The following is an 8,952-nucleotide window of genomic DNA, read 5'->3' as shown; positions in this document are numbered from 1 at the left end:
GGATCAAGTCAAATGGAGGAAACGGAGGCCATGTAAGCCATCTGCCTCTGGAAGTTGGAGACTGCCCCTGGGAGAATGGAATGTCAAGGATCTGCAGAGCCCACTGATTACCAGATTTACCTGAATCACTTTGGCCCTTCCCCTGCCCATTCGCTTCTCACCTGCAAAATTAGGCCTAATCACATGGGCAAGAAGGACAGATAAGGAGGAAAGAACTGGAGAACAAAAGAGAACTTAACCTATAAAGTATGTAAGGTGTGCTCACTTCTTGGGGTTTAGAACATCAACTGTAGGCCCCTTCTCCCTCCTGGGAGAGGTCTGTGTTATTACCTTTAAACAGAACCTGCTTAATATACTAAATCCTACTGTAATGTTAGGATTAGCCTGCATACTCTTCCTTATCATACTTGCAGTTCTTAAATGTTTGTGGTCCATTTTCAACAAGACACTCACGAGGGTTCAGGTCAATCAGGTCCTCCTGAAGGAATCCCTTGTCCAAATTAATAAAAATGGGGGAAATGTTGGGAGAAATTCTAGTTCTTGGCTCACAGCAGTTAATGTCTCAAGTGTGTAAACTTGCAGGGAGGAGCATTCTGCTTCTCCTACCTAGGAAAGTAAACAACTGCCCCAAGTTGACCTAATGTTATCAAGGGAACCTGTATAGGAGACTGGTGGTCTGATCTACCATGGCACATTGTGATTGGGCAAGAAACCTATAAAATGTATGGCTATTCCCGCAATAAAGGAATTTCAGGTTGCTCGCCACACGCCTGCTTCCACCCAACTCCTGGAGTCTGGGATCTTGACTCCGCGGCCCTTACTTGTGCCTGAGTTAGCCTGGCACCCCTATACATACAGAATTTATCATTGGAAATTTCTGTGGTGACTATGATTGAACAAAGACTAGAATCCTTTCTCCAGATGTTACATAAGCACCTGGGCCCTTGGGAATCTCTGGGAAGTGGGCAGAGGCTCTCCACCCAACAGATAATTTCTTGCCACTTGTTTAAGTAAGGGTATAAAGTCACCTTATTCTTGTAATGTATAAAGCTGCTCCCCCACCCATCAGGTGCAGTCATTTCCCCGCCTCCCAACCACTTGTCAATCTGTGAACATCCTAGCTAGCTATTGGTTCATCAGTCAGCTTGCAAGTATCCTTCTCTGATATTGGTCCCCTGTTAGCCCATCGGAATTCAACTGTTTACTATAGCTCCCCCACCATCTTTTCCCATTCTTCTGTCTGTCCTACTCACTTTTCTCTATCCTCCTGGCTTTCACATTCTCTCTAGCACATGCCCTTTCTTTTCCTTTCTCTTTTCCTCTCATTTTCTCTCTTACCCTGCAGGGAGACACTCTGTTTGCTTAATAAACTCCCTTATGTGATTTCCCGTGTCCGGTGTGGTTCCATGGAAATTTCCTTACAATTCTGATTCAGAAAAATTATGTAATGTGACTTTTAAAATTTTGCGTCAGAGTCATATATAAAATTCATTCCAGCTCCCTGGAATTTTATTGTGTTTCAGTCTTTCCTTAAGAAACAGTTCGCATGGAAATGACTGGGGACGTTGTCTGAGCAGGGCTGGAAGGCTATCATACAATGAGTGAAATGTCAGGCATGAGACACCAAGGTAAGGGTCAGAGCCAGCTGGGGAATGTGAGGAATGTAAGATGGGTCCATGGCCCCAGGGGCAAAGGTGGGAAAATCTGGATCCTGTTCCCAGAGCTGTGGATGGCCATTGCAGACTTAGGATAATCGAGGCAGGGGTGAGAGAAGAGACGGAAAATGGGGCTCAGATCACAGTAGAGAACACCTTAAATGCTAGTCCAAGACACAGAACTTTGGACATATTCTTATTTCTAAGCATTGGCTAATCTTAGCCCTTCTGTTTTGTAGGAGGGGGTTCAAATCACACCCCACAAGCCATGTGAGCAGTGACAAACATTTATAAAACTCCTAAGACATATAAAACACAGGGTTAGTTGCTGGGTGGGGAGCAATGTGGGGGAAGGAATCAAGAATGAGTAAGGTGCTCCTGCTTCACAATCCAGTGGGCATGACAGACTAAAAACAGTATTTTTAGTTCTTTTTCTCCTTTTTGTTTTTTCTTACAATGCTGGGATGGAACTCAGGGCCTCATACATGCTAGGCAAGTGCTCTACCAGTGAGCTACACCCCAGTGCAAGTTGTAGTTCTAATGGCAGATTACTGTTACACTCAGGTGGGATCCCAAATTTTTCTGTATATTGCATATTTAATCTTAAAATTAGACCTCAAAACAGGTGCAGCTTCTGAGTGTTTAGTCCAACTAAAAACATCTTCAAAGAGGAAGAGTAGAAACTAGAATCCATGTAATACAGAGAGAGTAGGAAGGCCTGAAAGACAAAGTTTACCTGTTATCTGTCAGACCAAGTGCTCAAGGACCTCGTTATCTCCCTCACAGGTGACCCTGGGGATCAGGATTGTCTTGAAGTTGTATGGAGGGTTACTCTTGGCTGACTGGAAGCAAATAGTGCTTTGCCATGTGTCTATAATCCTTTTGTTTTAACTTTTTCCATCTCTTAATGGTAAAGAGCTTCTCTCAGGGCACAGCATCTCTGAATATGTCCCTGAAGCCCCAAGCTGCTTATTCTCAGCAGAAGCACCCTAACAAAAGGCAGATTAAGGAAGATTAGTAACATTCAAGAAAAGATTTGCCTTTTGGATACAGTGGCACACACATGTAACTCAGTGACTTGGGAGGCTGAGGCAGGAGGATTGTAAGTGTGATGTCAGCCTTAGCAATTTAGTGAATGTCTCAATATTAAAAAATAAAAAGTACTGGGGATGTGGCTCAGGGGTAGAGTGTCTCTGGGTTCAGTCGGTAGGGATCCTTAGCTCGTGTGTGTGTGTGTGTGTGTGTATGTGTGTGTGTGTGTGTGTGTGTTGTGTATGCATATTGTCTCACTTGGGCTTTTACTCCAAGCAAGTATGCATCATGATAATAGATTTTAATATATGTGCCTTTTTTACCTTTTAAAAATTCTATTTATTTATTTATATGCAGTGCCGAGAATCAAACCCAGTGCCTCATGCATGCCAGGCAAGTGCTGTACCACTGAGCTTCAGCTCCAGCCACATGTTTGTTTTTATTGTGTTAAAGTGTATGTAACATAAAACCTACTATCTTTACCATTGGTCAGTGTACAGTTCAGAGGCATTGAGTACATTTATGATATTGCACCACCATCACAACTATCCTTTTCCAGAACTTTTTAATCATTCTAAACAGAAACTCAGTACCCATTAAAACAGCTCACCATTCCCCTCTCCCCAAGTAATCTCTGTTTTATTTTCTGTCTCTCTGAATTTGTCTATCTGGGTCCCTTATGTAAGTGGAAACACAACCACTTGTCCTTTTGCAGAATATGGTGTTTAAGATAGGCAGATAGGAGGAAAAGAAATAGACAAGCCAATCACTATTCCTTCTTCCTGGGATTTCTGTGTACTCATGACACCATTAGACTCCTTCTCATAGCTTATTATGCAGTTGGTTTCATCTATTTCCTTCCTGTTTTCTACAGTCTGATTTCCCCATGGCTGACTCTGTCAGCTGAGTTCAAAGCCAGGGTCAAAACTCTGCTCACAGCACAAATGGTTTCTTGTGAGGCCTGGGGGGGTTTGTGGGGCGGGGGCAGCTGCCAGGCTTTCAGTCTTCTATGAGGTTGTCCTGACCACAACAGAACTTTGTGTGTTTCCAACTGCTGTTGGGCATGAGCCCAGCTAGGCTAGCTAACATGGTGAGGTGGCCCTGGCACTCTTAGGACTTTTCAAGTTCAAGGTCTTGGAGGGCACTATGGCTTCGACGTTGACCTTCCTCATGAGAACGTCTCCACCCGACCCCCCACCAAAAAAAAAAAAAAAACCAAAAAACAAAAAACAACATTATCGTGCTTTTCCTGGGTGGTACTAGGTTTGTGTTTTTCCTTGACTTTCTGAGAATAAACCAGTCAGTTCAGCAGTTACCTCTCAGCTTTGAAGTACTTGGGAAATACTCCTTCGAGATCCCAAATGGGACAGAGCAAGCAGATGTCCAGTGAGTATTCCTAACTTTACAGATCTATTTTTGAACTTTCCTTCTTAGTCCCAGAGATACTTTTTTCAGAATTTGGATCTTTGTAACTAGATGGTGACTATAATATACTCGAGTTTGTTAGGATGATTATATAGCAGCACCCAGGCCAACCTTATGGCAATTTGGGTAAAAGTGATTTCAATGTGGCATCAGAGGGGACTGACCAAATCCTATCATCTTGAACCAAAACTTCCTAGTCCCCCTACAAGAACGCCTTTCTTTTTCTTTACTTTTTAAAATAATAATAATAATAATAGCTGAGCATGGTAGATATGCCTGTAATTCCAGTGGCTTGTGAGGCTGAGCAGGAGGATCCAAAGTTTTGAAGCCAGACTCAGCAACTTAGACAGGCCCCAAGCAACTTATTGAGACCCTGTTTCAAAATAAAAATAAAAAAGGCTAGGAACGTGGCTTGGTAGTTAAGTGCCTCCAGTATCAAAATAATAACAATATAAATAATAATTAATAATAATAATAATTTATAATTAATGGATATATTGAACCCAGGGGTGCTTTAACACTAAGATATATCCCCAGTCCTTTTAATGTGTTATTTTGAAACAGGGTCTCGCTAAGTTGCTGAGGCTGACCTCAAAAACTTGAGATCCTCCTGCCTCAGCCTCCCTAGTCAATGAGATTACAGGCATGTGTCACTGTGCCTGGCAATTATTATTATTATTATCTGTGTGGGGCCAGAGATTGAGCCTAGGGCTTGCTCTACCATTGAGCTATATATCCCAAGCCCCAGAATGCTTTTCTTGAGTAGGACTATGTCTAGTCTACTACCTAGTACAGTCCGCCAGGGCTGGGGTTGAACTCAGGGACTGTGCATGCTTAGCATGCACTCCACCAGGAGGTATCCCCCCAGCCCACAGCACCTTTGTTTTTGTTCTTTGACAAATAGACTCACTGATTACCTTCGGCTACATTTGTTTTTATTTTGAGATTCTTTTTCCTTTCTACTCTTTCCTTTTAAACATTCCTTACACAAGTTCTTGCTTGACCCTTTATTTCACTGTTTCTCTGTCTTTGTGGTGGCATGGGGTTTAGTGTTAGACGCTTCTGCCTTCAAAGCCTGACTGTGCTAACTACTTGCTGAGTGACCTTGGGCAGGTTACTTAGCCTCTAAGCCACAGATGCCCCGTTTGTGAAGTGGAAGCAATGGTTTGTTAGTGTCCCAGATAGGTTACAGTGGTAGAGCATTTTCCCCTGCTTAAAATAATCAGAAGTACTGGGCACATAGGGAGTAGTACTGGGCGAATGTTAGCACTCACTTGCTCTTTTCTTTTTAATGTAAGCTCTTCTCAGGTGGCATTCAGCTGACCTGAATTCCTGAGGGAGAACCCCAAGAATTCAGAATTCTTTCAGGTCTCGGCTTGCCTAGGCCCCAAACGGACTGCCCACAACAGAAGCGGGAGGCAGTGACTGGTAGCTAGTATTCCCCCGATTTTTGTCACAGTGATTTCTAACTTCTGAAGAAGGCAGAAACTAGTAATCAATGCCTTTCCTTAACCACTCCATGCCAGGATGTGCCAGGCAGTGGGGCAGAGCAATGCCCAAAATACCAGTGCTTTTTTTCCATAACCTGGAAATGAGAAAGGACAGAGCTAAGGAAACAAGGAGAGTGAGACAGTTTGGTTTTACCAAGCAGAAAGGACTCCTCTAAGAAAGCCAGGGCCGGTTAAGCTTGCAGGTGGCTCAGCGATCCCCTCCCTACAGGGGTCAGGGGACTTGGAGAGCGCGCTAAGCCTCCTAGAGGCGGAGGGACGCCTTGCGCTCAGTCCCACTATCAGGCAGGGTTGTTTCTATTTTCAAAAACTTTCTGTATTCACTGGCAGCTTCTCTCAGTTCCATCAAGATCTCGGAGCTATCTGCGGCACCCCTGTGATGGTGTTCCAAACTCTCGTGCAAGAGGACACGGTGACGATTAGGTTGGACCAACGCTGACGACCAAGCTCTGGGTCGGGCTGCGGGTGGAGAAGCCAGATGAGGTCTGAATGATGAGGCTCGACGTTCTGGGTGAGTGAGTCGCCGGTCTCCGCTGGGCCGCTTGATTTCAGCACAAACTTGGGCCACTCGTTCTTCATTTCAAGCGTTTGTACCGAATGCTACATACCGCTGCTTGGAGCGTTCGGGGTTGGGAACTCATTTCTGCCGGGTCCTCTCATTTCCACCACTGAGGGGCGGCTGCCTCTGGGCCCGCGGGAGGGCAGAGCGTGATTTCCGGGGGTAGGAGGGGAAGAGGGGCGCACAGGTGCTTCCTGCGAGCCTGCCGCGTCGCGCATGGCTGGGGCGCCGCCGGGCGGGTGTGGGGGCACGGGGGACCCACGTGCCTTCAGGCTTGGCCGCATCTCCCTGCGTGCAGCAGGCTCGGCCGCGGCGCTTCGCTTCCCTGGGATCGCTGCGGCAGCCCCCAAGGAGAGACTAGGGTGGCGGGGGGCGCGGCGGCCATCCGGCGTCGCTAGGTCTCCCCCCAGCCCTGGGCGACGCTGTGACCACTGAAGGCTGCTGGGAGCCGCGCCAGCGAGGACCCGACGCGCAGCGCTCACCTGGCGCAGCTTTCCGGGCCGGGGTGAGGCGGGCCAGGCATCCCTGCTTGGCAGATGGGGATGGAGAGGCCGCGGAGGAGGTGGGGTGGCGGGAGGGGCGCCCGCGAGCCCGGTGCTGAGCGCAGACCTGGGAGTTCAGGGTGGGCCGGGGCAACGGCAGGGGCCCTTTGGAAGGGGATCGTCGCGGGGAGGCGGATTGTTGCGGCGTTGACTTTGCAAAGCGAGGGCGACCCTGTGCGTGGCTCGGGCTGGGAAGGTGCAGCAGGAGGAGTCCGGCCTCAGGATACTTTTGGCAGGGCGACTCAGAGAGCGGAGCCCGCGCCTTGCGTGGTTCCGGGCGCTGCTCTCCCGGCGTGGTGGCTTTTCTCGGTTCCCCCAAGAGACAGCGGAGGCCTGCAGACGACCCCCACCCCACTCGCAAACCCATGCATAGGCGATGGCAGCAAAGCATTTTGCGACTTAAGCCGGAGCTAGGTGGGAGTATGAAGACCGGCATGTTGCTGGGTCAGATCGCCCCCAGGGGAAACCCACCTGCTGAGATTGCAGCCTGGAACGCGGAACTGCTGCTTTCACCCCCACCCCTGCCGCCCGGCGACGCTGTGAAGGCTGTCAGTCTGCTTGAAGAAGAGAACCTTCAGAGGAGGGGTTCTTTTGCCCTAAATTAGAATTAAGAGCCAAAGGAAAGAGCATGCTCAAGCAGCTTGCACTGTTATTGACCATGGAGTTTGGAAGGATGCCTGAAGTGACACGTAGTGGGAAGCGCGGAGGACTGAGAACTGGCCAATTTGGGTTCCTCACACCTAGTCCTGAAGCCAGATAGCCGTGAGGTCTTGACAGGTCCTAGAAATTTTGTTCCTTGCGTGAGGTGAGGAAAGATCCGGAGTTTAAAAGATAAATGGACTAGAGGGAGAGAGGTGTTTTTCAAAAGTATGAATTATGGTCTCTAGAAGTGAGGGTATCACCATGTTCTGTCCACACCGCTCTCCTCCCGGCTTCCAACACAACCTCCTATGGAGAGAGGTTAAAGGCAGCGACTTCATGGTAACGCTGGGGTTTTCATAATTACCTAAGTGTCAGGGAGCACCAGTTTCTCCATCGCTGAAGTTCCTTTTCGTATTGCCACCTGAAACTGCTCATCACAGTGTGACATCAGAAGACAGGAACTTTGGCTTTTTCATCAACTTCCTTAGGATCTGTACCAAGTACGGGAGATGTTAGGATCCTTGCTGAAAATTGAGGTCATGGACCCTGGCGTTTAAATATGATTAGATATAGTCTTCATGTAACAATTGAACTCTGAAAATGTCCCTTTCTGAGCTCTTGTTTTCTGACACAGCGAAGTTCTATCAGAGCCAAGGAGAAACATTCAAGGGTAAGCATTTTCATTAGTCTTTAGGGGAAGATAAGAGAAGAGCTAAGAAAAGAATGCATTGCTTTCAGATACACCCTACAATCTCCCTACCCTCCCACCCCAGAATTTGAAGGTGCAGAGATAATAGCACTGACAAATTTGAATACTTTCCTTTGTTACTAAATCTAGATTCATTTTTCTAAATGGAAAGGAGAGATTCACATGGTTGGTTGTGTTATTGTTAAAATTTAAGCTTTTCTTTTTAAGTAAGTGGGTTCTGACTCCCAGAGATAATAAATTTAAGCAACCCTGGTGCCTCTCAATTTTATTGTGCTTTTTCGTGGTACCTGATCAGATCTCTGATTGATTTTTCCATTGTAATTAAAAAGGAGTTAAAGGATGACTCAGTTAAGAGGTTGGGAAATAAAACTAGGCCTCCTTAGTTGTGCTCTTATACTAAACTGTAAGTCTTTATGCATTAATAATGCTGATGATGTTAAAGTTAACTTTTACAGAATATTGTGTACCAGACTGAGATACATATGCTACAGTTCATTTGGTTCTCACAATAATCCTTTAATAACACTAAAGCTCAGAGAAGTTAAGTGCTCAAGGTTACATAGCTAAGTGATTTACCTAGATTGGCATAAAATTATTATCATTATTTTTTGTGTGGTTGGGGCTCAAACCCAGGGTCTTGTGTATGCCAGGCAAGCATTCTTCTACTAAGATAAGCCCAAGCTTTTGGCCCTTGACATAAAATTATGGATTAGGTTGGTTGTGTGTGTGTGTGTGTGTGTGTGTGTGTGTGTGTGTGTATTTTAACTTCTACACTGGGTTTTATTACTCATGGGAAGGTGGTATACAGGATGAGACCAGGGGCTGTGGAGCAAGGTTCCAGGGTTTGCACCCTGAGAAGCCCATTGAGTGACTGTAATAA

At 46.4% G+C, this 8,952-nt stretch overlaps 1 protein-coding gene across 2 annotated transcripts in view; it reads left to right on the top strand.

Annotated features, from left to right (window-relative positions):
• The first annotated feature begins 5,918 nt into the window (after nt 1-5,918).
• The window catches only part of Rubcnl (rubicon like autophagy enhancer), a 47,312-nt gene continuing 44,278 nt past the window's right edge, over nt 5,919-8,952 (top strand). The window contains exon 1 of one of the 2 annotated variants that reach the window (XM_047553649.1): nt 5,919-6,131. The gene's annotated coding sequence lies outside the window, so the exon portion shown is untranslated. Of the gene's footprint in view, nt 6,132-6,438; nt 6,685-8,952 lie in introns of those variants that run through there. The other variant, XM_047553650.1, reaches the window with a different exon arrangement.

The sequence above is a fragment of the Sciurus carolinensis genome, chromosome 5 (genome assembly GCF_902686445.1).
Source record: "Sciurus carolinensis chromosome 5, mSciCar1.2, whole genome shotgun sequence".
In the NCBI taxonomy this organism is placed as follows: domain Eukaryota; kingdom Metazoa; phylum Chordata; class Mammalia; order Rodentia; family Sciuridae; genus Sciurus; species Sciurus carolinensis.
The sequence above is the reverse complement of the archived record's forward strand: the minus strand, read 5'-3'. Positions and strand labels throughout refer to the sequence as shown.